Raw genomic sequence first — 18,656 nt, 5'->3', positions numbered from 1 at the left:
GGGAAAGAAGAGGAAAGAGAGGGAAAAGAGAGAAGGGGGTATAGTGGTGGGGTCTGGGTGGTCGTTGGAGGTGCAGCGGTGGAGGGCAGAGAGAGAGGGTGGTGGTCGTAGGGAAGAAGAAGAAGAAAGGGGTTGGGGCCGCGTGATGGGTAGGGCTCGCGTCACAGGGTGTAATCGAATTTGAATCAACGCGATCGCGTGTAACACGCGGTCGCGTGGCTGGGGTGGAATAGGGGTTGACGCGATCGCGTGGTTGGTGCGATCGCATGGAAAGGGTAGATAACGAAGGACGCGATCGCGTGAAGCATGCGATCGCGTCGCTAGAAATTGTGCGAAATGCACAATTCTAGCGTTGGTCCAGCACAACTCTTTGTCTCCTTTGGGGTGGTGTGCAATCCAGGCGACGCGATTGCGTTGCTCACGCTGTCGCGTGAGATTGATGTTTGTGCAAGTGATGCGGCCGCGTCTTTGGGTGGGTCGTTTGTGCTAGATGCAAAATAGCCGCATAATTCCAGCCCAACTTTCTGGGCGTTGGATCCTTACGCCGATATTCAGATCATGCGTCCGCGTGATTGACGCGGACGCGTGGGAGGTGTTTTATCGCAACTGACGCGATCGCATGAGTGATGCGGTCGCGTCGCACACCCCTCTTTATATATATATATATATATATATATATATATATATATATATATATATATATATATATATATATATATATATATATATATATATATGCAATTATGCAATATGCAATGCGAATGAATAATATTCAGGTTCAATTGAAAAAGAATAAAATTAGATAACACAAAATAAAACTGAAAAAGAAACGACCATACCATGGTGGGTTGTCTCCCACCCAGCACTTTTAGTTAAAGTCCTTAAATTGGACATTTGGTGAGCTCCCTGTTATGGTGGCTTGTGCTTGAATTCATCCAGGAATATCTACCAATGTTTGCAAATCCAATATCCTCTGGGATCCCAAATCTTGTTTCTACACCCGTCTTCAAGTTGATTATCATGATTCCATCTGGGTGGTTCAGCTTTAGAATTCTCACTAAAGCGTCCAAACAATTTTCTAGACCCATTCAGTTGAGCTTTACACCAACCTTTGCGTTTAAATTTTGAGCTTCCAACCATAATAAACCTTACAGGACAGATCTTACCACTGATCATCTTCTTCTTACTCTTAATGCCACAAAGAGCTCTAAGTTGACCATCCGTCTCCAGTAGCCCGTATTCAAGTGGAATTAGAAAGCTAAGGGATATGAATTTTACCCACTTGAATGTTGTGAAGGATGATGGCAACTTCGGGGGAGGTGTTTCTAATGAACGTGCAAGCTCCACTCCCTTGTGCTCCTCTTCGACATCTGCCACCTCTTTGTAATCTTCTTCAATATCAACCTCTTCCTCTTGGTGAATTTCTTCCAATTCAATCTCTTCTTCATTGTTCACCAAGGGCATGGGAGGTTGTGCTTCTTCTTCTTTAATCTCCATGTCAAGTCCAATGGGAGAGGATTCAAATGTAGATAAGAATTCATTAATGATTGAATCCATCTCTTGATCGTCTCCCTCAAAGTCTTCAACCATGATATGCTTTGGAGGTTGTACACCATCCTCAACATCAGCTTCAAACGTCTTTGAATGATGCTCTATAACTTGACTTTCCCATGGAGGTTCAACATCTCCTAAGTCTTCAACCACTGCCTCCGCTTCTTCTTCAATAATTCCGGCTTTCGCCACTTGTTCCAATACCAAATCGTGCTGCTCACTATCCACCGGAGTGCCCAATTTCTCCTTCCTGCTACGTTCTTCAGTAGATTTCCCACATGAAGCCATGGGGGTTCTTTGAATGTCCAAACGTTGGAGAGGTAATCGATTTAGTGCTTGATCTAGGTGTTTAAGTAAGAAATCGTAGTCATCCTTGATAATTTCCTGTTCAACTATTTCTTCACCTTCAAGTACAAAATTCTCCTTGTTGTCTTCTTTCACTAGTTCTTCAACCGCGCTATCAACTTCAAGGGTCTCTACTACCTTCACTTTTAGTGCCTCCTTTAGCTCCTTATGAAGTATGGATTCACGAAGATGATCCTCTCTCTCTTGTTCCATGTCAATAGTATCAGTGAGATCATGTTGCTCTAGGATTGATGGATGTTGGCGCTCTTCCATGGATGGTGGTGATGGGATGGGTGGATCATTATGTGGTTGAGATGGAAGTGCAGTGGAGCTTGAGGGTTGAATATTGGATGTAGAGGGTTGGCCCATGCGGGATATAAGTGCTTGAAGAGTAGAGGCGAGACTAGTGATAGAGGCAAGTTTGCTTTCCATGGAGGTTTGGGGTGGATAGGAGGGTTCATTTTTTGGGAGAGAAGGTCCATAACACGGAAGTGGTTCCTCTTGATAAGGACATGGAGATGGTGTATATTGAGGTGGTGGTTCTGGGTAAGGTTTATATGGTGGTTGGTGTGGTGAATAAGGATTGGGGTCATATGGAGGTGAATGGTGGAAAGGGGCTTGTGAGTGTGGTGGTTAAAAGTTATGTTGTGAGGATGGTCTCTGAGCATACGGTAGGGCTTGTTGGTAGCTACTAGGCGGTCCACCATATCTATCAGCTTGGTATCATTGTAGGATGGTCTTTGTCTGTGATATCTTCGAAGGTGTTGTTGCCTAAAGGGTTGATCAGATCCTCTTGGCTCCGTCCATCTTTGATTGCTTTGACTTTGATGCATATTCCTGTTATAGCTTCCATTCCTTGCAACAAAATTAGAACTAAACTCAAAGCGAGAGGGGTGAGAATTCATAGTAGTTATCAGAAATAAGGTGGAAGAGAAAGAACAATTAAACAAGTAAAAGAAAAATATTTACAATAACCAATAATAAGGCACACGTTTGCAATTCCCCGGCAACGGCGCCATTTTGAAGAACTGAAGATTGATGGTTTAGAAGTTATAGTAAACTCTCGTTGTAAGTATAGTTACTAAACCAAGCAATCAACCTTTCTTACAAACGTTTTGGTTGTCACAGGTAACAAACCCTTTTAAAATTGATAACCGAGTATTCAAACCTCGGGTCATCTTCTCAAGGAATTGCAGGGAGGTATGTTCTTATTATTGGTTATGGGTTTTGCAAATTGGGGTTTTGAAAGTGAGGAACAAGTAAATTAAATGACAAATAAAATAAATAATTAACTATAAAATAAACTCTTGGCAAGATATGAAAATTCGGAAGTCCTATCCTAGTTACTCCTATAAGAATGGAAGTTAATCCCACTTAGTTAACCTTTGCGTAAGCAAGGGAAAGTCAAGTGAACTAATTGGTTAGATTTCCCAAGTCCTAGCCAAATCCTAAGGAAAGACTAGAGTTAGTGGAATTCCGGTTAATTAGTCGACATAACAATCAATCAGGAATAGTTGATAACTCAAGAGCTTCCAGTTAATCAATTAAAGCCAATAATATAAAAAGCTAAGTAAGAATCTTAGATATGAAATACCTCAAATCGAATTAATAAAAATATCAAAAGTAACATGGGCAGTTGTAGCCAAATAAAGAAGTTGAGTTAAACATAGAAATCCATAAACTAAATTGAGGAAATAAATAAAAGGAACATTGAACCTGATATGAAGATGAAATAATCATGAAGTGAAAAGAAATCCTAATCCTAATCCTAAGAGAGAGGAGAGAACCTTTCTCACTAAAAACTACATCTAAAACTAAAAATTATGAATTATGAAAAAACATGAATATGAATGGATGCATTCCCCCACTTTATAACCTCTGGTCTGTGCTTTCTGGACTTGGATTTGGGCTAAAAAGGGCTTCAGAAATCGCTGGGATCGCTTTCTGTAATTTCTGGTGCGTGGCCTCTGTCACGTGTCCGCATGGGTCACGTGGTCGCGTCATATGGAATTTTCCTTGTCATGCGGTTGTGTCACATGCGTTTCGCTTGTGGGGCGCGATCGCGTCATTGCCATTTCGCGCTGGCATGCGGCCGCGTCGCCCATGCGATCGCGTCGCTGCCAGTTTCTTCAAAAACTCTATTTTGCTCTTTCCTTCCATTTTTGTATGTCTCCTTTCCATTCTTTAAATCATTCCTGCCTTAGAAGATCTGAAAATACTTAACACACAAGTCACGACATCGAATGGCAATAAAAGGTAATTAAAGTTAATAAATTTTAAAGCCTAGGAAACATGTTTTTCACATACATCACATAATAAAGAAGGGGAAGTAAAACCATGTAATTAACATGAATAAGTGAGTGAGGGATTGAATAAATCATTCAAATTAGGCACAAAATATATCATAAAATATGGGTTTATCACTTCTTCCTCCTTCAAGAATCGCAACTTCTTCCTCGAGCTCGACACGTCAGTCCCTAGTCTTCATCTGCTTCGCTGCCCTCCTGTCGCTATCCGTCTTGCACTTAGGCACTATCGTCTTCATCTGGTCGTTGTACTCAAAGTCCCCAACCTGCCAATTGCACCTTTTCCTCGAGCTCGAAGTCTTTCTGCTCTTTGTTTGCTCAGTCGCAGGTTCTTCTAGCCCACCACCGTCTTCTAAGTCGTATTCATCGCCTGGCCCCTGTCTCCGTCGCAGTTCTGCCCTTCTGCTCAAACTGCTAAGAAGAAAAACCCTTCTCCATTTCAGTTTTCTTCCTTTGAGTTCAGAGAGCAGGAATTCAAGCAAGAAAAAACCCTAGACTTCAAAGGTTAGTTCTCAGTTCACTACTAACTTCCTCTACGTTTTTTATTTTTGCCATGTTCAATGATTATTTTATTACTAATTGTTTGAATGTTTTGTGTTTTAATTTTTTATTGAATGATTATTTGATTAGTAATGAGCTCTAGTTCTATTATGTTGCTGTTTTGTGTGCTGTGATTTTTTTATTGAATGAGCTCTGGTTCTACTGTGTTGCTGTTTTGTGTGTTTTTGTGTTGTTGTTTTATGTGTTCTTTATTTTTTATTGACATGCATCCAAGTAAAGTATGATGGTTTTTAAGTTTTAATTTTTGAGGAAGTGAGTATTTTTTATATTTTAATTGATATATTTATTGATTTTTGGTTAAGGTGATTAATTGTTGCTGTTTTTTTAATTTTTGTTGCTAATTGTTCTTGATTCCTGGTTACTGTTCAGTCTGTTGTGGTGCTGGTAATGGTATTTTTTATTGAGATCCTTTAAGAGCTGCTTGTCACGGTAAATTTTAGAAGGTTAGATTTAACAGTATTTGTATAATTTTCTGGAGTGTTTGAGAATGCTCTAGATGGTTTCGGAACGTTCTAGAATGTCCTAGAAGGACCCAAAATATCCTAGAAGGTTTTAGAAGACTCTACAAGATCATAGAGTATTCTAGAAAAGTGTGGATGTATATAGAACTATGACGAGTAGTATGGAATAATCTAGAAGTATTTAGAAAGTTGTGGTATGATGGATATTTGTAATGAAGGTTCTAGATGATTAACCTAGACCGTTGATTAGATTTAATCCTAACTATCTATTGAGGAGGTGGATGGCTATAAATAGGGGTGAGAGTTAGAGTTTGTGTGTGTGAGTCATGTGTGAGTCATTTGTAACAAACACTTGAGAAATAAAGTATTCTTTCCACCAAAACTTCCATTCTCTTGTGTTCTCTTGTGTTCTTAGCTTTCTTGCTAAGTATTGAGGGTTAGGCTGACATAGTCTTAGCTCAACAGGTCGAGTAAGTCTGAGTGCCGGCACGGTAGCGTTGGATTGTGTCCAAGGCCGTGACATGCTGGTGAAGCCGGTAAAGGGATCAAGTTCAGAATAGGAATTTAATGGTGGAAACTGGTGAAAAGACCAAGTTCAAAGCATACTCTTAGATAACCCAAGTTGCTTCAAGAACAACAATAACCTTAATCATGATCAATCAAAGAAAGTAGTGATGCTGCCTGAAATTTTGATAATCCTTGTTAATCTTTGAAAAAGTTTGTTGCTCTTGTGTAACTTATTATTGTGTTATTATAATTTAATTATTGGTGTCGTTGTTGTGTAATTGTTATTGTGATTTAATTATTTCTTCGGACATTAAAGATTGATTGTTAATATGTTGATATTTGTACTTTTTTGGAATATTTATTTATAATTTAATTATTTTATTATAAACGATTTTTTCAGTTAAACTACAGTTGGACCGGTTGAACCTGTAAACCAGTGAATAAAGCAGTTTGATGACCGGTCTAGTTTTCAGAACCTTGATAAAATCGCTAAACTAGTCGAAAACTGGTTAGTCAGATGGAACCAAGACTCGGCCACTTTTCAGTCTCATACCTTAAACACATTTTGGGGTTGAAAATTGATAAAAAAAAAAGGAATTGAAGTCTCATCGCAGAGTCACGTGAGCTGATGAGCCATCATCTCGTCATCTCTCTGAAGGACATTGCTCTTCCCTTTCTCTAACAAAGAAAATAAGAGACAAATCCTTGCATTCACCGCCACCGCTCTTTTCACCACCGTTGTCCCACTATCGTCTGGTTGTCCTCCACCATCCCCTTTGTTGTATTCTCCAATGCCTCTGCTCATTCGCCAACGTTCTTGCTCCCTCTCCCTCATATTCTACTCACTTCTTAGATCGAAGGTAATCTATGTTTTCTTAATTTTCTTAAATTTCTTTTTTATCTCTGTTTTCTCTGTCTTCTTGCTTAGTTTATTGAGATTTATACTCTGCTCACTGCCTATTCGGTAATGGTTATTTTCTCTTTTTTTTAAATTGTTGTTCAAACTTTAGATTCAGAGAAGTTCATATTCTTTGCCTGCTTGGATCAATATGGTTTATGATATTCATTATCCTGAATGTTTTGAAGCAAAATTTAAGTAGACCAATTTAATCTTGCTTGTTTTTTAGAATAATTTAATCTAAGTTAATCTCCTTTGTTAACCTAATTTAATCTTGCACACAGTAAACCCCAATTAAGCACTTTAATCACTAAATTGGTCCCTAATTTTTCAGTCGCTAAATCATTCGCTAATATTTTACTTCAAAATCTCAAAATCAATCATTAAATTAGTCGCTATCAGTGCCTCCTTAATATAAATTTTAACTAAATTTCGTATATATCACTATTAAAACTTGATTTTCATATATAATTCTAATTCAACAAAATATATAAATAATCAAAGATAGATATATTTTTCATACAAATACCAAATAACATTCATAATATCTACATAACTAATAAAGAAGAGTAATGTCACATATTCACTTAACGTATGGTTAACACTTACTAAACAAAAAAACAAAAGTTACATGCAAATAATAATACTACAACTATTAAATCAAGAAAGCAAAAGAATTCAATAGACCAATGGTCATACTTTCTTCTTTATCTTCTTTGTTCTTCTCTGCATTCTTTTCCAACCTCTTTTCACTCTCAAATTCTTCTTGTTCATGTCTTCTCTTTTTTCAGCTTCTTCTCCAACTTTTTTTCGCATATCTTTCCATCATCATTTAGTCTTTACAGTAACACTTATGGCTAGAACTAGCAATCAATATCATTTATAATCACAGGCTCACAGTAATGATTAACTGCTCAATGCTTAAATATTTGGGTGAACTAGCAAAGTATCACAAAAAAACAAGGAAGAAAATACAATTTGGTGAACTGCCAATTATACTTATTATACATATGAAGTCAAAACCAACAGTAATAAAGAAGAAACATTAATGAACTAAAACACATGCTCTAAGATCAACATGTTATTAGTACTTTACATATAGCAGTTCAGAGAGTATCAATAAATTTGCATAAATAAATTCCTTTTACATTGGCATGCTACTTCTGGATGCAAAAGAGTAAAAAGAAGAATGACAACCAATAATCCTATAGAAGAGATAGATTATAAATATATCAAATAAAGGATATCATAAATCACTATTTCCATAAACAAAGAGCAAAAGGCAGTACAAATAAATAAATTACTTCTCACATGGTTCAACTTAGACTTCACAGATCTAAATTAGAGGATCAACTAAATCAAGATATTAAGCAATTTCCATAACAAATAAAAAAACTAAAGCACAAAAATATCTAAATTTAACATCCAAGGTGTAGAACTACATTCAACACCCTATCTTGGAGAAATTGTTAGCATATGTTCCTTATACATGTTACAATTCAGCCACCTTCGGCAAGTCATCAGCAACCGTAAAGGACTCATAATCCAAACAACTAACATGATAAAGTCCAATTTCTTTTTTTAGGGATTTCATGTAATTTTTCTCTACTTTTGTGCTTAATTGACTAGATTTACGATTCTTAATTCTAATTGTGATAAATTAATATGATTATTGGCTATAAATTGAATATGTTTAAATCTTTAATCATCTGCTTGGTACCATAATATATTTGTTAGTGTTTTAGATAAATTTAGGTTCAAATGGAACTAAAGAACATGACCAAAAGAGGAAAGAATCACAAAATTAAGAAGTTCAGCATGCTTGGCCTCGACCAAACGAGAATGGGCCGCTCAAGCGAAACTTCGCTTAGGCAAAGAAATATCGCCCTAGCGAGAGATTTGTCGCCCAAGCGAAGTGTCGCCCAGGCGGCCTAGGCGACAGTACTATCATGTGCCTGGGTTAATAAGCACGTAGGCTCGTGATTTGGCCCCAAAAAGTCCCCTAAACATAAGATTTTTGAAGTATTTCAAGAGAAAATACATGGAAGAATATCATGTAGTCATTAGGTTTAGTTTTTATGATGTTTTAGTAAATTCTAGAGAGAGAAGCTCCAATTTCTCTATAGAATTCTTAGGGTTTCTATCTCTTGTTTTAGTTTTTAATCTTGTTTTACTTTAGTTTTATTTATATTTTCTTATTCTGTTATCTTAGTTACTAGGATTCTCTTGTTAGTTTCTTGTTTATATCATTTTAGTCTATGAACCTTGTTGAAATTTCAATTTTTTTTAATAAATTTTGATGTTTTATGTTTTATTATTGCTTATTGGATATGATATTATTGTCTTCCTAAATTGTGTAGTTGTAAACTTTACTAATTCTTGCAATTTATGAAGTTTTATATTTAGGCATTTTATGTGTTTGATAAAATGCTTGATTTAGTTATAGAGTAGATTTTATATTCTTGGCTTAGGTTGGAAACTTGGGTGAACTTGAGTCATTAATGTCCAAATTGATTGATAATTTAGCTACGACCACGACCGGCAACCTGATCCGAAACACCTCTATTAGTCGTCATGTTTCTAAATATCATACCAATTAACAGAAATTCAAAACAACAAATGAATAATAAATTATAATAATACTTATAAAAAAATTCATATCATTGAACACTTTGCGTGCAGAAACACAAAAAAAATAGCATTGACGACCAAAGTTGGTGTACTTGTTTAAAGACTAAAAAAATAACTGGTAAACGAATGCAACCAGTTCTATAAACCAAATAAAATATATCTTTGACATATAGAGTGGTATAAAGTGATACTAAACTTGTGAGTAAATGTTACTGGTGTGCATAATTAGGTAACATTGTTCTATGTGTTACATTATTTGAAAATGAAATCTTGGCAAAACATAATAATAAGAATAAAAGAAGCATGAGAATAAAAGAAGCATGAGTTGAAATGAGGCAATATACAATACTTATGTGTTAAATAAGAATATGTTCTCAATATACAAGCATTCAAATTGCAATAGAAGTGGAAAAGATAAAAAAGATCAAAACAAAACAGATCAAATAAAGAAAATAAATCGAAGCATGTCTGAATTTATTATCATGTTTATAGAAAAAAGTAAATTGTAACTATGAGTATGAACCTAGGCACGTTGGACAAAAAAAAGCACATTGTAAAACAAATAGACCTATAATTATTTTTAGTAGTCTATTAGCTAATAATATTTTTTTAACAAAATGAATTTACTAAGATAATCAATTACAACTCACAACTAAGCCAACATCTACTAAAAGCATATGCAAAAAAAATGAGAATAAATCATTAAAATATCAATAAAATTTGGGCAAAAAATTCAACCCATGAATGATTAAATTGTATGGTATTGATTAATAATAGGTGTTAAAAATTTAATTGAATAGTAAAACTAATATTCAAAATTACAAAATGATGGTTTGAAATAATGAGTTAACTGATCTATTGTGGATCCTACAAAATTCAACATTATATTAAAGTGTTTAGCAGAATCTCAGTAAACGAACCCTAAACAAATTTAAATTACAAACCCAAGAATCACAATAATATACTTAATTACCTATGAACTGTAAGAACCCGGTTTTCAGTAAACAGACTTTTTTGGCTACTTCCAAATTTATTTTGTAAAATTCCAAACCATGGCCCAATGGTAAAAAAAAAAAACGAAAATTTAGAAAAAAAAGGAGAAAAAAAGAAAAAAATTAAAAATTAAAAAGAAAAATGCTATTAATATGGTCAAAATTGACTTTATGAGGGTAATTAATTCCCCCAAAGCCAAGTTTGATTAGTAAATAATAGATATTAGATTACCATTGGTTTATTTTCTCACTAGAGACTTTTTGAGCCGGAAATTTACTTTTAGTGACGGTTTTGCGTGCGCCGAGAAAAACTCTTGTAACCGAAAATTTTGAAACCAATGGTAAAAATAATTCCTACCTTGATAATTGTGTCCCCAAGATTAATATTAGCCATTCATTTATGATTTATTTCTTTATGAATAAATCTTAGCCATTAATTATTTTACCACACGGTAAAATTTATTCTGAACTAAATTTCTGACTAGTATTCTGCCAACGACTCCTAGAGACTCCAAATCTTCTTACTTTCCACCCAAGTAACTTATCTCTCTTTCTCAGCCTCTGGGCCAAGACTATCTCAGCCTTTCACCCCTCTCTGCTGTGTTTTTAACCTCGAGTAACTAATTGCGGTTAACTGTGGATACGCTCGACACGCAAGTGCTGACCAAGCTTCCTCGTTTTCATGCCCCTTCTTCATTAAATTCCAGCCCTTGACCACAAAAATTTAAGCCCTTTTTACCATTATAAATTCAGCAAGATTTAATTTTTTTATTTCAGGAATCATTTGCCACAAAATTCACAAAACACTTTACATATTTTTACACTCTTTTGACCAAATTCTTGAGAGAGAAAGAGAGAAAATTCTGCACACAATACCAGCATTTTTAGCCCCCTTATATCACCATTCATACACTATTTTTCAAATATTCTTCGAGGACTCAAATCATACAAGCACAAACTCTTGTCCGTTTTCGCAAATCTTTGCGTTTATACCAAATTCGGCTGGATAAACTCTTGTTCTTTCTCTTTTTCTTTTTATTTTAAAAAGAAACAGTAACCATGATGAATCCTTACTCTCCTCTATATATAGAGAACTCCTCTTGAAGCACCCATGGAGCACGCCTAAGGACTTAAGGAGTTTCGAGCTCACAGTGGTTGAATTTCGACGTTTTTGCGACACTTTCTACCAAAAACAAAACTGCACCATCACCATCTGCACTTCTAACCTTGTGTGCATGTTTTCTAGTGTATGAAAGGTTTAAGAACTTAATTCAATAAGAGGCAAGGGTTAGGATTAGTTAGAGTATACTTGTGCTTGTTTTCGGTGTTCATATGAGCCACTTTGTGGTGCTTGATTCTTAATTCTAAAAATTCAGTGATACTTCTATATTTTTGGACTCTTATTTGAGTGATATATGAAGCTTATTTGTCTATGGAAATTGTATGAAATCACTGAAATTATATAGAGCACTTGGGGTTTAAGTTTCAAGCTTTAAAAGTCATTAAAAGTGGATAAAAATAAAAACAATGCACCCCTGAAAATCCAGTCACTAAATGATCATGAAAATCACGTGTATAAGGGTTAAAAAGAGGTTAGAAAACTGATTTTAATCCTATGAACAAAGGTGTAAAAGTAAAAAGGGTGTTATCGTCATTTTTGGGTAAACAGAGAGTTAAAAATATAATTTAAAAGAAAAATAAGCCAAATTATAATTTAATGTCATTAGAAATAAAATAATAATTATATAAATTATTTGGGTCAAAATGTATATTATAATAAAGTTTCGGGTCAAAATAAAAGTTTTAGTAAAAGTTAGGAGTAAAACGGTAAAAAGTAGTAACTAGAATAAGTAAATAAATTAATAAAGGGTAAAATGATCTTTTAAGTTTCTAAGGGTAGAACTAGCATTACTTAAAAGTATTATGGATAATTTGGTCATAGAAAAATATTAGAATTAACCCAGTAACATTTTAACGGTAAATTAGGTTAAGCGGTAAAACTAGAGTATTTAGGGGCATATTAGTAATTTTAGGCATAAAGCAAAATTAAAAATAATTAACTAACTCAATGAAGGAGAAAAGGTCTATTAGAAAAAAATATGAGGGTAAAATGGTGAAGTAATAACACTAGTGGTGAAAGCGTCACTAAAAGCCTAAAGAAAACTAGAAAAACGAAGTTATATACAGAAAGGGTAAAATTGAAAATGTACAAAAATTTCAAGGACAAAATGGTAAAATATGTGACAAGGCTGAGATATTTTAAGAAAGGGCTGGGCACAAATTTTATTTAAAAAAAAGGAAAGAGAAGTCCTTTAGAGATAAAGTTTATTGAGATGTGCCGCGGAAAAAAGAAATGTAAACCCCAAGGTGCTAGAGATTGTTCGGAGGCGAGTATTTACCCACTGATTGCTAAAACAGTGTTTCCCCTTTGTACGTATATTATGGTGTCAAGCTTTGCAACGATTGCCTGTTGTCACGAACTAGTGGTATGTTTAACCACATCGACACGTATACACGGACGGACGCAATTGGGAAACCATATCTAGGACTAGTTCCTAGGTAACGTCGGGTTGCAGGTAGTCAATCGACGCATGAGCTCATGGCCTGCATAGCACCAGGCATGCATCATACTTGGTTGCTGCATTCTCTATGTTTGTGATTGCTTACTTGTACCTGTGTTGGTTACTATTTTGCTATACACTTGTGTTTGTACTTGTTTATGTAACTTATCGACCTAACTGTGCAAAGTCTTAGCCTTAGACTACGGAACCCCTTAGGTTTTCTTGTGTCGTACCCTGCTGGAAACCTTAGGTTCTCACCCCTTACTTCCTCATTCCGCAGATTCAAACCGGCGAGATATTCTTTGAGTTTCCAGTCTTGGGACTAGCGAGTAGCAGTAGCATTACCGGAGGGTCAGAGCAACTTCTTTTACTTTCACACAGCACTTCCGTGTTTCTTCAGCTACCAGGGATCGATGACCAGCAGTAGTTATAACAGTAGCAGTGGTAGTAGTTGTCTTTAACCTCGCTTTGTATAGACTTTTAGAGGGTTAGGTGCTTTTGTAAATATCTATATAAACTTAGAATGGGTCTGATGAGCGGATAATTTGTACACTTTTTGGCATTGTTTTTAGTATGTTTTTAGTATGATCTAGTTAGTTTTTAGTATATTTTTATTAGTTTTTAGTTAAAATTCACTTTTCTGGACTTTACTATGAGTTTGTGTTTTTCTGTGATTTCAGGTATTTTCTGGCTGAAATTGAGGGACCTGAGCAAAAATCTGATTCAGAGACTAAAAAGGACTGCAGATGCTGTTGGATTCTAACCTCCCTGCACTCGAAGTGGATTTTCTGGAGCTACAGGAGCCCAATTGGCGCGCTCTCAACGGAGTTGGAAAGTAGACATCCTGGGCTTTCCAGCAATATATGATAGTCCATACTTTGCCCAAGATTTGATGGCCCAAACCGGCGTTCAAAGTCACCCTCAGAATTCCCAGCGTTAAACGCCGGAACTGGCACAAGGATGGGAGTTAAACGCCCAAACTGGCATAAAAGCTGGCGTTTAACTCCAAGAAGAGTCTCTATACGAAAATGCTTTAATGCTCAGCCCAAGCACACACCAAGTGGGCCCGGAAGTGGATTTTTATGTCATTTACTCATCTCTGTAAACCCTAGGCTACTAGTTCTCTATAAGTAGGACCTTTTACTATTGTATTTTCATCTTGGTTCTTCTGGTTCCCTCTCTGGGGCCGAAACCAATGATCACTTTTGTTCTTATGTATTTTCAACGGTGGAGTTTCTACACACCATAGATTAAGGTGTGGAGCTCTATTAATGCAATTACTATTGTTCTTCTATTCAATTCCGCTTGTTCTTGTTCTAAGATATCACTTGTTCTTCAACTTGATGAATGTGATGATCCGTGACACTCATCATCATTCTCACCTATGAACGTGTGCCTGACAACCACCTCCGTTCTACCTTAGATTGGGTGAATATCTCTTGGATTCCTGATACACGATGCATCGTTGATCGCCTGACAACCGAGTGCTCGCCTGACAACCGAGCCAGCCATTCCGTGAGATCAGAGTCTTCGTGGTATAGGCTAGAACTGATGGCGGCATTCAAGAGAATCCGGAAGGTCTAACCTTGTCTGTGGTATTCTGAGTAGGATTCAATGATTGAATGACTGTGACGAGCTTCAAACTCCTGAAGGCGGGGCGTTAGTGACAGACGCAAAAGAATCACTGGATTCTATTCCGGCCTGATTGAGAACCGACAGATGGATAGCCGTGCCGTGACAGGGTGCGTTGAACATTTCCACTGAGAGGATGGGAGGTAGCCACTGACAACGGTGAAACCCTTGCATAAGCTTGCCATGGAAAGCAGTAAGAAGGATTGGATGAAGACAGTAGGAAAGCAGAGAGACGGAAGGGATAAGCATCTTCATACGCTTATCTGAAATTCCTACCAATGAATTACATAAGTATCTCTATCTTTATCTTTATGTTTTATTCGTATATCACCATTATCCATTTGAGTTTGCCTGACTAAGATTTACAAGGTGACCATAGCTTGCTTCATACCAACAATCTCTGTGGGATCGACCCTTACTCGCGTAAGGTTTATTACTTGGACGACCCAGTACACTTGCTGGTTAGTTGTGCGAAGTTGTAGTGATCACAATTTCGTCCACCAAGTTTTTGGCGCCGTTGCCGGGGATTGTTCGAGTATGGACAACTGACGGTTCATCTTGTTGCTTAGATTAGGTATTTTTTCTTCAGAGTTCTCAAGAATGAATTCTAGAGTTTCATGATGATCTGTTGAAATCTGGCTGGCTGTGAAGCCATGTCTAATTTCATTGGACCGAGATTTCAACTTATCATCACAAGAGCTTGTTGATTTCTATCAATCTTGCTATTGGAGCAGTGATCTACTAAGGCTTGGCTGGCCTTTGGCCATGTCTAGTGTTTTGGACCGAAGCTTTCTTTGAAAGCTTGGCTGGCTGTGAAGCCATGTCTAATTCCTGGACCGGAGTCTTAGACTAAACATTGCATGATTCCTGGAATTCTCATTAAGAATTTTGATACCTTTATTTTCTTTTTCCACTTAATTTTCGAAAAAGCACAAAAAAAAAATTTACAAAATCATAAAAACCAAAAATATTTTCCCTGTTGAGACTCTATTCTCATTTTAAGTTTGGTGTCAATTGCATGTTTCTGTTCTTCTTGCATTCATGCATGTGTCTTCATTAATCTTCAAGTTGTTCTTGATGATTTCATTGCTCTAATCTTTGAATTCTCTTGACTTGAGTATTTATGTGTCTCATATAGTGTCAGTAGTATACAAACTGCTAAGTTTGGTGTCTTGCATGCATTGTTATTTGATTTTAGTTGCATTTTGATTATTCCTCATGATTAAAAATCCAAAAATATTTTTAATTTGTGTCTTTTCAAGTCAATAATATAGAGAATTGAAGATTCAGAACATTCAGCAGAGGAATTGCACAGAAAAAGCTGGGCGTTCAAAACGCCCAGTGAAGAAGGATAGACTGGCGTTTAAACGCCAGCCAGGGTGCCTGGCTGGGCGTTTAACGCCCAAAAGGGTAGAGTTTTGGGCGTTAAACGCCAGAATGTGCACCATTCTGGGCGTTTAACGCCAGGATGGCACAAGAGGGAAGATTTTGTTTTCAATGCAAATTTTTTTCAAGTTTTCAAAATTTTTCAAAATCAAATCTTTTTCAAATCAAATCTTTTCAATCAAATCTTTTTCAAATTCAATTTCTTTCTATTTTCAAGGATACTTGCTATCAATTGATGACTTGATTCAACATATCAAGTATGTTACCTTTTCTGTTGAGAAAGGTTTAATGTTTGAATCATATCTTTTCTTGATAGCCAAGTCATTAATTTTCAAAATCAAATTTTATTTTAAAATGTTTTTCAAATCATATCTTCTCAATCACATCTTTTTAAAACCAATCATATCTTCTTAACCACATCTTTTTCAAAATAACTTTCAATCAAATCTTTTGATTTCTAATTTCAAATTCTTTTTCAAAAATCACTTGATTTCTTTCCCACTTTTATTTTCGAAAATCAATTAGTGTTTTTCAAAATGTTTTCAAAATCTTTTACTTGATTTTCGAAAATTACTTCCCCTCTTCTCACATCCTTCTATTTATGGACTAACACTATTCCTTAATGCAAAATTCGAACTCCATCTTTTTTGATAAGTTCGAATTTTCTACTTCTGCCTTCTAATTTTCTTTTCCTCTGACACCTCAAGGAATCTCTATACTGTGACATAGAGGATTCCACATTTTCTTGTTCTCTTCTCTTTCTTATGAGCAGGAGCAAGGACAAAAGCATTCTTGTTGAGGCTGATCCTGAATCTGAAAGGACCTTGAAGTGAAAGCTAAGAGAAGTCAAGGCACAACTCTCTGTAGAGGACCTAACAGAAATCTTCAAAGAAGAAGAACCCATGGCAGCCGAAAACAACAACAATGCCAACAATGCAAGGAAGGTGCTGGGTGACTTTACTGCACCTACTCCCGACTTCTACGGGAGAAGCATCTCTATCCCTGCCATTGGAGCAAACAACTTTGAGCTTAAGCCTCAATTAGTTTCTCTAATGCAACAGAATTGCAAGTTCCATGGACTTCCATTGGAAGATCCTCATCAGTTTTTAGCTGAGTTCTTGCAAATCTGTGACACTGTCAAGACTAATGGAGTTGACCCTGAGGTCTACAGACTTATGCTATTCCCTTTTGCTGTAAGAGACAGAACTAGAACATGGTTGGATTCACAACCTAAAGAAAGCCTGAACTCTTGGGAAAAGCTAGTCAATGCCTTCTTGGCAAAGTTCTTTCCACCTCAAAAATTGAGTAAGCTTAGAGTGGAAGTCCAAACCTTCAGACAGAAGGAAGGAGAATCCCTCTATGAAGCTTGGGAAAGATACAAACAATTAATCAGAAAGTGTCCCTCTGATATGCTTTCTGAATGGAGCATCATAGGTATTTTCTATGATGGTCTCTCTGAACTATCCAAGATGTCTTTGGATAGCTCTGCTGGAGGATCTCTTCATCTGAAGAAGACGCCTACAGAAGCTCAAGAACTCATTGAAATGGTTGCAAATAACCAATTCATGTACACTTCTGAAAGGAATTCTGTGAACAATGGGACCAATCAGAAGAAAGGAGTTCTTGAGATTGACACTCTGAATGCCATACTGGCTCAGAATAAAATATTGACTCAACAAGTCAATATGATTTCTCAAAGTCTGTCTGGAATGCAAAATGCACCAAGCAGTACTAAGGAAGCTTCATCTGAAGAAGAAGCTTATGATCCTGAGAACCCTTCAATAGAAGAGGTGAATTACATGGGAGAACCCTATGGAAACACCTATAAATCCTTCATGGAGAAATCATCCAAATCTCTCATGGAAGGATCAACAGAGACCTCAACAAGGTTTCAACAACAATAATGGTGGAAGAAATAGGTTTAGCAATAGCAAACCTTTTCCATCATCTTCTCAGCAACAGACAGAGAGTTCTAAGCAGAATGCCTCTGACTTAGCAACCATGGTCTCTGATCTAATCAAAACCACTCAAAGTTTCATGACTGAAACAAGGTCCTCCATTAGAAATTTGGAGGCACAAGTGGGTCAGCTGAGCAAGAAAATTACTGAACTCCCTCCTAGTACTCTTCCAAGCAATACAGAAGAAAATCCAAAAGGAGAGTGCAAAGCCATCAACATGGCCGAATTTGGAGAGGAGGAAGAGGCAGTGAATGCCACTGAGGAAGACCTCAATGGACGTCCACTGGCCTCCAATGAGTTCCCCAATGAGAAACCATGGGAATCTGAGGCTCAAAATGAGACCATAGAGATTCCATTGGACTTACTTCTGCCATTCATGAGCTCTGATGAGTATTCTTCCTCTGAAGAGGATGAGTATGTCACTGAAGAGCAAGTTGCTAAATACCTTGGAGCAATCATGAAGCTAAATGACAAGTTATTTGGGAATGAGATTTGGGAGGATGAATCCCCTTTGCTCACCAAAGAACTGGATGACTTGTCTAGGCAGAAATTACCTCAAAAGAGACAGGATCCTGGGAAGTTTTCATTACCTTGTACCATAGGCACCATGACCTTCAAGAAGGCCTTGTGTGACTTAGGGTCAAGTGTAAACCTCATGCCTCTCTCTGTAATGGAGAAGCTAGGGATCTTTGAGGTGCAAGCTGCAAAAATCTCACTAGAGATGGCAGACAATTCACGAAAACAAGCTCATGGACTTGTAGAGGATGTTCTGGTAAAGGTTGAAGGCCATTACATCCCTGCTGATTTCATAGTCCTAGAGACTGGGAAGAGCATGGATGAATCCATCATCCTTGGCAGACCCTTCCT

General features: G+C 36.6%; 1 non-coding gene across 1 annotated transcript; it reads right to left on the bottom strand.

Annotated features, from left to right (window-relative positions):
- Window positions 1-17,138: 17,138 nt before the first annotated feature.
- Window positions 17,139-17,246, bottom strand: LOC112713320 (small nucleolar RNA R71). The gene has a single exon (XR_003158294.1). It is a non-coding gene; the product is annotated as a small nucleolar RNA R71 (small nucleolar RNA).
- Between the last annotated feature and the right edge of the window lie 1,410 nt (window positions 17,247-18,656).

Source organism: Arachis hypogaea, chromosome 9, assembly GCF_003086295.3.
Source record: "Arachis hypogaea cultivar Tifrunner chromosome 9, arahy.Tifrunner.gnm2.J5K5, whole genome shotgun sequence".
In the NCBI taxonomy this organism is placed as follows: Eukaryota; Viridiplantae; Streptophyta; class Magnoliopsida; order Fabales; family Fabaceae; genus Arachis; species Arachis hypogaea.
This window is presented reverse-complemented; position numbering and strand designations above follow the sequence as displayed.